The sequence below is a fragment of the Solanum pennellii genome, chromosome 1 (assembly GCF_001406875.1).
Source record: "Solanum pennellii chromosome 1, SPENNV200".
In the NCBI taxonomy this organism is placed as follows: domain Eukaryota; kingdom Viridiplantae; phylum Streptophyta; class Magnoliopsida; order Solanales; family Solanaceae; genus Solanum; species Solanum pennellii.
Window position 1 is genome coordinate 19,746,036 of NC_028637.1, and position 10,523 is coordinate 19,756,558.

Consider the following 10,523-nt stretch of genomic DNA (forward strand, 5'->3'; position numbering starts at 1 on the left):
AACTAATTAAGTTGGTAAAGAAAAAAATCAAGAAATGTTTGATCTGTGTCAGTATTCAACAATTTGATGAAGTATATATAGCATAAATTAAGCAATGAAATTTCGTATACACATTTAATAACAAAATTCCAGGTAGGTCACACCATTCAAGAAAAACACATGCATTTTGTCTTAACAACCAAAATAAATATTGTTTTCTCTCAAGATACACATGTAAGCATTTCACCTTGTGTTTACTGGCGAATTCCAAATAAAATTTTTAATTTGTATCCGAAAGTAAATAAAATAATTAACCTGTACCTGTTCAATGTTTGCTAGTTACTTTTCCATATTCAGATTTCCCCAATTTGGAAGTGATCAATTAGAGATTTGTTTTTGGAGTTAATTCTGCAGGTATGAGCTGCGTATGATAACCGTGACGGAATGCCTCGATGTTATGTCGGTTGAGTGTATGAACAAAGTCTCACATTCGAATTTGATAAGAAAAAGAGATACCTTTAAAGTAAAGTGATTCCCTTAATTAATGATTTGAGGCATCTAGGAGGAAACAGTGCAAGTTTTTATGCCATGTCTTAAATTAGTTCCCATGAGCACAGAATAATTCAAGTTTATGAACAGAATTTCTTAACTCTAGGTATTCAAGACCTTAGACTTAGAGTTAACAATCGTAATCCTTTAAAGCTTATTCCATTCGTGTAATTTTACACTTCCCTTTGAACTTCCTACCACTATGATTAGTTGGTGTATAAACTTCGACAAAAAATTAACAAATCCAGTCGAAAATCCTTTAAAGTTTTGACTAGTCAAGTGAAGAATAAATTATCTTTATCTTTTTTTATTGGTTAGGATGATATGTTAGTTGATACGAATGAGTCTATAGGGAATGAAGGAACTCTAAAACAGAAAATCAAACAACAGCTTCTGAACTGTTTGATGAAGGTGGAAATTGTGGTATCAATGAACTTTTATCAATTTGCTGTAGCAACATTCAGTTTGTTACAAAGAAAATTAATAGTCAAATAACAAACCCTATATAGCACAAATCAAGCAAAGATATTTAAAATCCACATTTAAGTGTTGCTTTTAAGTAATCAATTCCAGAAAAGGCCACCTAGTCATTTCAGTCAATTTTAGAGTTCTCAATTACATATCCACATTCAATGTGTCACATAATATGTAAAAGCTATTTAATCTTTCTCAAGTCATTGTCTTGTATGTCATATAACATTCTCAAGTCAATTCAAATGAATGTCCCAACACATGCATTTGTTCTGATACACATGTAAGCGTTTCATCGATACCCTTCATTGCCTCTGCGTGATTCATTATTGTTTATCGATCTACCCGTCATTGTCGCTGTTGACCTTATGTTGTGTCTCTGAAGTCCTATTCCTCCATGGGGTCTGTATTTCATCCTGTCGGAGATTGTAATTGTGTTCATCCTTGAACTGCTCCTTTTCACTTCTTAACTTCTTGATTTTCTTCTTCCAGAAACCAAGGAGATGTTGGGAATTAAACACACAACACACACAAATAATCTAGAGAAAAGAGAAACGGAACACAAACGGGACACACAAGAATTTAACGTGGTTCGGTTTCCCTACTCCACGACTGTAACAGGAGGATTTTATTTCACTTGTGCTACTTTAGAATTACAAATACAAGGATCATATTTATAGGAAAACCAAATAGTTAACCTAGGGTTTCAGTAATGGGTCGGGCCGGCTCACAAGCCTCCACAAAGCCCAACAATCTCCCACTTGGAGGCTTGAAGAATTTCAACTGTCATCCACTTAGAACACTTGTATGTCTAGTAATCTTTTTCAACTCTCTCCTGCTACAGCGGCCTTCTCATCAGTCAACTGAAAGGCCCGTTGAAGCTCCCCGAAGCTTCAACACATCAGTCACGGCTGAAACTGCCCTTGACTCGTCCTCGGTCCCTACCGGCTCCCACTTGAGACACGAACTGCCGGATCCTAGAACTCCCTGAGAACAAACACTCTCCATACTCAGCAAGAAATTTTCTGGAGACGTATCAACAGCTGGAATACTGGTTCTCTTGACCCACTGTCTTCTAGGAGCCTTGGCTGAAGCACGGCCGGTGCTCCCACTGCCACAAACGCCTCTGACTGGTCTTCCTGAACCTTTCCTTGCTCGTTCATCCTGAATCTGACCTGTGGCTCTGGGTTTCTTTCTTGCAAAGACAACCTTCTTCTGCCCACGAGATTCTGTGAACCGGACTTTGTTTTTCTTCTGAACTGGGACGGTCACTCCCTCAGACGGTAATCCGACAATATACAACGATCCTCTTTTTGTTCCACGAGCCATGACAAGATTGCCCCTCACGACCTTCCACTGCCCATTTCCGAACTTCACATGATGTCCCTGTTCATCCAACTGCCTAACAGAAATCAAACTTTTCGTCAAGCTTGGAACAACTCTGACATCCTTCAAGGTCCAGAAACCGACTGGCGTCTTCAGCACCATGTCACCCATGCCCGTAACATCAAGAGCTCTATCGTCTGCAAGCCTTACCTTTCCAAAGTCTCCAATAACCAGATTCTGCAATGCTTCACTGCTGTGGGTAGCGTGAAAAGAAGCACCAGAATCCATGACCCAGGAATCCACATTGCTCTCCGCGCAACAGATAAACAAATCCTCGTTGACGCTGTCTTCTGCAATGTTGACTTGTTTGTCTTTCTGGCATTGATTCCTGAAATGCCCCACCTCCTTGCAGTTCCAACATGTTACACCTGAGCCATCCCGAGCCTTCGACTGACTCCTTCTTCGGTTCCTGCTCCCACTACCTCTGTTATTTCCTCTGCCTCTGACGACGTTTAGCATATCACCTGATGATTCTCCAGAACTCCTTCTTCTGACATCCTCGCCAAGAACGAGATCACGAATCTTCTCAAAGGTGAATCCATTAGGTCCCACTGAACTGGCAACTGCTGTAACCGTTCCGGACCAACTGTCAGGCAATGATGATAACAGTAGTAAAGCTTGAACTTCATCATCGAACTTAATGCCAACTGACAAAAGTCTGGCTAAGATCGAATTCAATGAGTTGATGTGCTCGGTAACTGAACTGCCTTCCTTCATCTTTGTGTTCACCAACTCTCTAATCAGAAAAATTTTGTTTGCTGCAGATGGCTTCTCGTACATGTTAGACAAGGCTTCCAAGATGCCTTTCGCTGTCTTCTCCTTAAGAATGTTGAACGCAACATTCTTGGTCAACGAGAGTCGGATAACTGACATAGCTTTCCGATCCAAAACTGCCCACTCTGCATCAGACAATTTTCCTTGCTTGTCACCCAACACTACGTCCAAATCTTTCTGAACCAGCAAATCTTCAATCTGCATCTTCCACCAACTGAAATCTGTACCATCGAACTTCTCAATTCGGAACTTCCCATCTTCTGTCATCTCAAAGGACTAAATGAGATACTCGGTACAACTAATTTCAGATCTTGGTAATTTCGTCAGAAATATTGCACCACAAAAAAAATCGCACACACCTTCGGCAATTCCCTTAACGGCGTCTTGCACGGCTGTAGCTTGCGAACGGCGGCGGCACACTCCTTCCTGCACACAGTTCTTCACACAAGAACCCTAGGTGACAATTTCTCACAATTTGTGTTACAGTGTTGTTGAAACCTCGCTCTGATACCAATTGTTGGGAATTAAACACACAACACACACAAATAATCTAGAGAAAAGAGAAACGGAACACAAACGGGACACACAAGAATTTAACGTGGTTCGGTTTCCCTACTCCACGACTGTAACAGGAGGATTTTTATTTCACTTGTGCTACTACTTGGAATTACAAATACAAGGATCATATTTATAGGAAAACCAAATGGTTAACCTAGGGTTTCAGTAATGGGTCGGGCCGGCTCACAAGCCTCCACAAAGCCCAACAGGAGATGACCAGATTTTGGCATGATGCTTCTGCGGCTGTGCAATCCATATCATTTGGTGGTTCTTGAGCATGTTGTTTCCGATCTTCTATTGATATATGTTGCTAGTGAAATAACTTCTTCCCTTTTTCTGATTTGATTACACCGTGAATCTGTCCTCATGTGCTTACAAATCAAATATGTGGACTGGTAATCATGATATAAGCAATGGTTCCTCTACAGCACAGATGATGATATATACTAAAAATAGAATTTATTGTCCCGCTAAGACTATTGTTGCTTAAATCCAAAACCCAAAGTCCACTCATCTCACCCAAACATAGTGGGATTGTTCCCTCCAAATTATTGCTGCCCAAATCTAGCACTCTCAGTATTGTCAGATTGCAGATGGTTGAAACAATCTCTACACTGAGATTATTGTGCGTAAGGAGAAGATAATCTAGATCACGCTGGTTCAGGAGTGACTTTTGAATAGGACCTTGCAGCTGATTTTGTTTTAGAGAAACAGTATACAATGTTTTAGACTTGAACTCTTGAATGTTTCCACTGAAATGGTTATCACTCAACTCTAACCTTTTAAGTGAAGGGAGGGAGAATATACAGGAAGGTATAGTCTCATTCAACTGGTTTGATGACAAAAATTTGAGACGTTGAGGTTTTGCAGACCACTTACATTAGAAGGAATTGAACGAAACATCTAAAGCTTCAAGTCGTGTCCAGCTTATGTTGAAGGATAAGAACTCAAGTTGGCCACTAATGCTGTTATTTGCAAGTGATAAAAATCTGAGCTTTCCAAATCTAAAGAAATCAGAAATTGGTCCTTCAAGATGGTTATGAGCAAGGTCCAAATCCTCTATGTTTGTAAGATTCCATAGAGGTGTAGGAATAAACCCTGAGAGATAACAAGAAACTATTCCCAATGTAAGCAGTGAAGTTAGATGACCCAATGATTCATGTATCCTACCAGTAGAAGTCACTCTATAGAGATATAACTCCACGAGTGATGCATTGCTATTCAACATAATTGTGAGAAACCTAACAATGAGCTGGGGATTGAAAGATAAATCAAGAGATTCTAAGTTGGAAAGGTGGAAAACTCTTTTGGGCAATATCCCATATATCTGCGTGTCTGAAAGTTCGAAATTTGTTAATTAGAAGAGAAATTCAGAGGAATGGTGGAAGAGATGTTCACAAAGCTAAGGTCAAGCTCTCTTAATCGGGTCAAGTTCTTAAGGAGCAGTTCAAACTTGTGAGGTTTGAATCTAATCTCATATGGATCACTCCAGATACTAAGATTTTGTTATTTAAAAAGATGAGATATTTCTGTTGGGATCAAACCTATAAACCTTTAATACAACAAATTAAGATGCGTCAAACTAGAAGGCTCACAAAATTTAGGTGAAATGTAAGTTCCAGAGAAATTATTTATTATGCTCACAAAATTAAGATGTCATTCTATATAAGATATCTCAAGCTAAGTCCCACCACACATAAAATAACTTTGTTTTTCTAGCTTCACAACCCTCCACACACACACCACACAATTTTCCCTTTTCTGTTACCAAAAAAAATAGCTGGATGGCTACATAGACGATACACAATATTGATTGGTTCGGATAAAAGTGTTTGTTGGTGTATAGGTCTTAATTTCCAATTAAAAATGCAAACTAATGAAAGAAATGTGTTGAACAAATAGAGAAAGAGACAAGTAATACACTTTCAGTACTTTGGTCAAGAAATTTCAGCACATCATCAGTGCTGCCTCATTCACTTTTGGTTTTGGACGCGGAATTAGTGAAACCGATTTTCTTGCTAGATTAGTTATGGGCCATGAAGGTTGATATTTCTCTCCCATTATCGTTTTGGATTCTACTTTAAAATCTACAGTCAAAGTATCCACTTAATCATTTCACATAATGTATGACCGCTAATTTCCCCATCACCTCTATCAAATTGTAATTATTCGCCCATGGTCCATCGAGATGCATTACACAAGGTGATAATTTTAAAGTTTTCATCTTTAACCTCAAATGCAGCTATAACAAGTTTATGGTTTATGAAGTGAAAGACTTGGTGTCTACTCCCTGAACGCATCAATGTTACAACTGTGGATATCCACAAAATTTGATTCCGATACAAGAGAATTACTAGGATTTTATTAATGTTTTTAATTAGTTAACAGTGAAATTTTCTATACTAACATCATCTGGCATTGGTTTACAGGGGATGTATTTGACATAATAAGACAGAATAAGGGAAAAGAACACACAACTGCTCAAAATAAATATTTGTTTATACACCTACTGGATTATTAATTATTTGACCGGTATGAGTAAGTATTTACCCTACTAAAAGCTTCCCTGTAGACTGGATATCGAGATGCAAGAAACAAAATACACCAACTGTAATGATAGTGGGAAATCTAGCAGCAGAGATACCATTCGATGTCGGACAAATTATAATGATAGTTATTGTTGGCTTATCAATTATCAATAGTGTTGTATCATTTTATTTCCTTTATTATGGAAGGACATAAAACCCGAAGTCATATTGTTCAAAGTTCAGGCAAGGTTCTTTATGCTAGTGTTATGATGTCATTAGAAAATTAGAAATAAAGGAATTTAAGACGCGTCCTAAAAGAACAAAAGTCTCTCTCCATGAAAGTAAAGGTTTTTACGCTTGTGAGCAAAAAAGATATAGAAATACTTCTTCCTCTCTTTTTCAGACTGGGGGATTTATTGAACATGGCCCCGTATATTCTCATTTGTATTGCGCTTATGATTTATTTTGCTTTTGGGAACCATTATCTATACGACTTGGTGCGATTTGCATTGTAATTTGTATTGTAAGCCTAGTGTTTGCATTACCGGAGTTATCTATTAGTTTGTTAAGGTTCCGGAACATGTTATAGCTGTATTTAATGTTGAATCTGAAAAATAAAAAATTATTGCACTATGAAATGCATCTCATTGGGTGTACTATTATGAGTTGATAGAGGGAATGGTAAATTAGCAGTCACAAACTATGGAATGGTAAATAGATACAACGACCTATAGATTTTAAATCAGACTCCGAAAGAAAATGGCAGAAGCATATCATTCAATACGCAATGACATTGTGCATGGACCTATATCATCCTGCACGGCCCCTGATGGGGAGATTGTATTCTCCATAAACTTAAAGTTATGTGTTTTATGATGACATCAATCATTAGAAAGAGCTGGAGGAAATTAGGAATGAAGGGGCTTCCGAAGAGACACGCATCCACTTAGGCATTTATAGTTATGTGGAGGCTTTAGATTGAAGCATTCAGTGTTAAGAGTCTCATATAGTAAGATGTTGTAAAATTATGAGTTCCGGTTTATGGGATTTGTTAATTTTACAAAATTCTTTATATTAGAGGAACCAATGACTCTGTGATTGTCTCCAATGATGGCAAACTCAACAGAGTTTCTCTATCAACCTCTATAACCTTTTCAGAAATGTGGTGACCCAGAACTATCCCCTCTTTCACCATGAAGTACACTTTTTCCAATTGAGCACAAGATTTAAGTTTTCACATGATTTCAATACCTCGTCCAGATGCATCAGACAACCATCAAATAAGTCACTTATGAGTCTACAAATTGGACTAACTAATGCTTATTTTATCTCAATTTCTGATGAAAACTCTAAAGTTTCAGGTATTTGAGTTTAAAGAAAACCATGGACACTATGTTGTAAAAAGGAGAAAAAGGCAGAAAAGAACTAAGAAACATAAGCCAGAGGATCGCTGAGTCCATTTGGCGGATTGCCAAGGAGGAATACTTCTCCTTTTGTTCCAGTGTGCAGAGCCTCAAAGGAAAGGATCAAATTGGTGGAAGAGAGGAGCAGTCGGTGCATCACCGAGTACCTATGTAAAGCAGTATCTTATCATCCAATTAACCAAAGCACGATGATGTTGAAGGTTGTACCAAAAGGAGGTTAAATACACCAATGGGTGGATCGCCAAGTAGATTAGCGATTACGACTAACTCCGTCAAATGAATCATTGGAACACAAATCCAAAAAAACTATTAATACTAGTAGAGTGAAAGTTCCGAGTATTGTCGAACATTATTAAAACTTTTAGTACTTTTTCATATTTTTTTCTCTCAAGTTTGTAAGTGTTTTTGAAGACTTAAAAAAAAGGGATTTCATTTGTTCAATTTTGAAGTGGTTCTCCTTAATTCTTCTTTGTTTTCTCAAAAGAACTTTATTTCTCATACACATTTGATTTCATCATTATTAAAGGTATAATTTCTCTTTCTTCACGTGTGGCTAAAAAAACCCCGTTCTTGGGGTGTGATTTATCAAATATGGGTTAATATTATTGTTAGTTATTGCTTGTTGATATATTAAATGTAGTTTAATGGTGATTTCAACTAGTTACTCTAGTTTAATCTAATGGATTTATAGTATCAAATAATTATCTACTCATGTGTTTTCGGCTTTTTTGAGAGAGAAGTCGCTAAACCAAGACCACTAGATTGGTGGCCTAAGGAAGGATTCAATATGAGGCTCAACCCGAGTGGTTTAGGCCTAGTCCTATATCCTAACAGTCAGCTCGAGAGAGCCAGTGGGGCTAAGAGGTAGGCTGGTCTTCATGCGGCAAATAAGTGTCCTAGAGGAACCCATTTGAAACGAGGAAGTTTCTCGGGAGAGAGCTTATTTCCATATAAATCTTAGCCTAGTAACTATTATTCTATAAGTCTATAATTTATATTAATTAAATAACTCGCTCAACTTTACAAGTGTTGTTTCATCTTGCAATCCTAGCTATCGTAATTTGATTGACCATCTTAGAAAAACGATTAGATGTGCTTTGCACTATGCTCCCTCTGCAAAGTTAAAAATCAATTGAAGGCTATTTAAATATAAAGAACTGTGATAAATAAATAAAATTATTAATTTTTTGGCGAACCTTGGTGTAATAACCTTAAGTATAGTATTTCTTTACTTCTTCTTCATATGCAACACAGAGAGAGAAACTACATCATCTGTTAAAGAGAGAAGAATTTACCAAATCGTTTAAGTTCATTAGTATAGTGGAAGAAATAAATGGAAATATCACATATCGGTTACAACTTCTAGTGGGAGCATGCAAATTCTCTCGAGTCTTGTACGCACTCTTAACTTGATGCCACATCCATGTCGGATTCTCTAAAAATATATTATTTTAGAGAATCCAATGTGCACTCATTGATATTTTAAAAGAGTTCGAGCAACTAAAATTCCCCCAATAATAAGATGAGGATATGATTTCCATCACACACCATGCAGAAAGAAGAAGAAGAAGAAGAAGAAGAGGTCCTATCTTTTTTTGACATATTCGTTTCATTCACATCCAGGTCATTTAACTCTTCGTGTACGAAAAATCTAAAATAATTACTGGCAAGGAAAATCTTAAAAAAAAGTCAGATTCTTCTAAAAAAAAATTCACCCAAAGAAAGTCCAAATATGTATATGTTAACTCTTTAACATTACATCCGATCCCTCAATTAAATTCTCGTATGCAATGGTCTGCATTTGATGCACTTATTTTAAGTTCTTTTGAACTTAATTTTTTTTTTGTAGTTTTAAATTTAGATTAGGGAAAAAATAAGCTAAAATCTAAAAATTGAATATGACCAGCTTATGACTTTTAACTTTTAGATTATAAGCATCTTATAAAACCAATCCAAACATCCTCTTAGTAAGATTCACCCTTAAACCGGTTACTACCTCAAAAGTTAGGAGAACCCCTTCCATTTACATATCAACAAAATGATAATTGCATATAAAATATGAGAAATTCTAGATTTTGAACCTTCCATTCTACCAACATGTAACCCCTTTCTCCAACCGATATTCTCACCCTTTTTTTTGGTCATTGTATTGTGAATCTTTTTCATCTAAAGAAACAAATATATGGGGACAAAAGAATTCTCGTCTCTCTAAGAGATTTTAAGAAAACTTGAGGGTTTCCATTGATGAGAACGAAATGTTCACTATAGCTATGCAAAATTCAAAATGTCACATGCATCAAACTAAAATTCATGACAATATGGGAATCATCACAGAAAGTTTTCGACTAAAACTTTATATAAGTATATTAATGTACGCGATAGAGAAATATAACAAGATATTACTCAAAAAGTCATTACTAACATCTCTGTCAGAATTCACGAAATACTAAAACAAATAATAAAAGAGAACGTGATACTACTCCACAAGATGTGTTATTAACTTTTACAATAAGATACCTGTCAAAGTAGACCTTGAATCACCACGTCCATCTTCAATTGGTCAAGTGCATCATGAAAGTTCCTGCTTTCCTCGTTTTTAAACTCGTTTTTAAACTGAAAAGAATTTTTCAGGATCAAATTAAAAAGAATAGAGGTAGTGTATGAGTTATCTTGAAATACCAAATAATGAAATATCATGAGCATCTATATTGATATCAAAATTAAAGTAATCGTGAAAAGTTACCTTTTTGACCAAGAAGGAGAAAAATTTCTTATAGTTTCCAATGCCCGTGCTGAGCACGGGCCCAACATAATATCATAGGCACCAATACAATAGATATGGTCTTTGCAAATA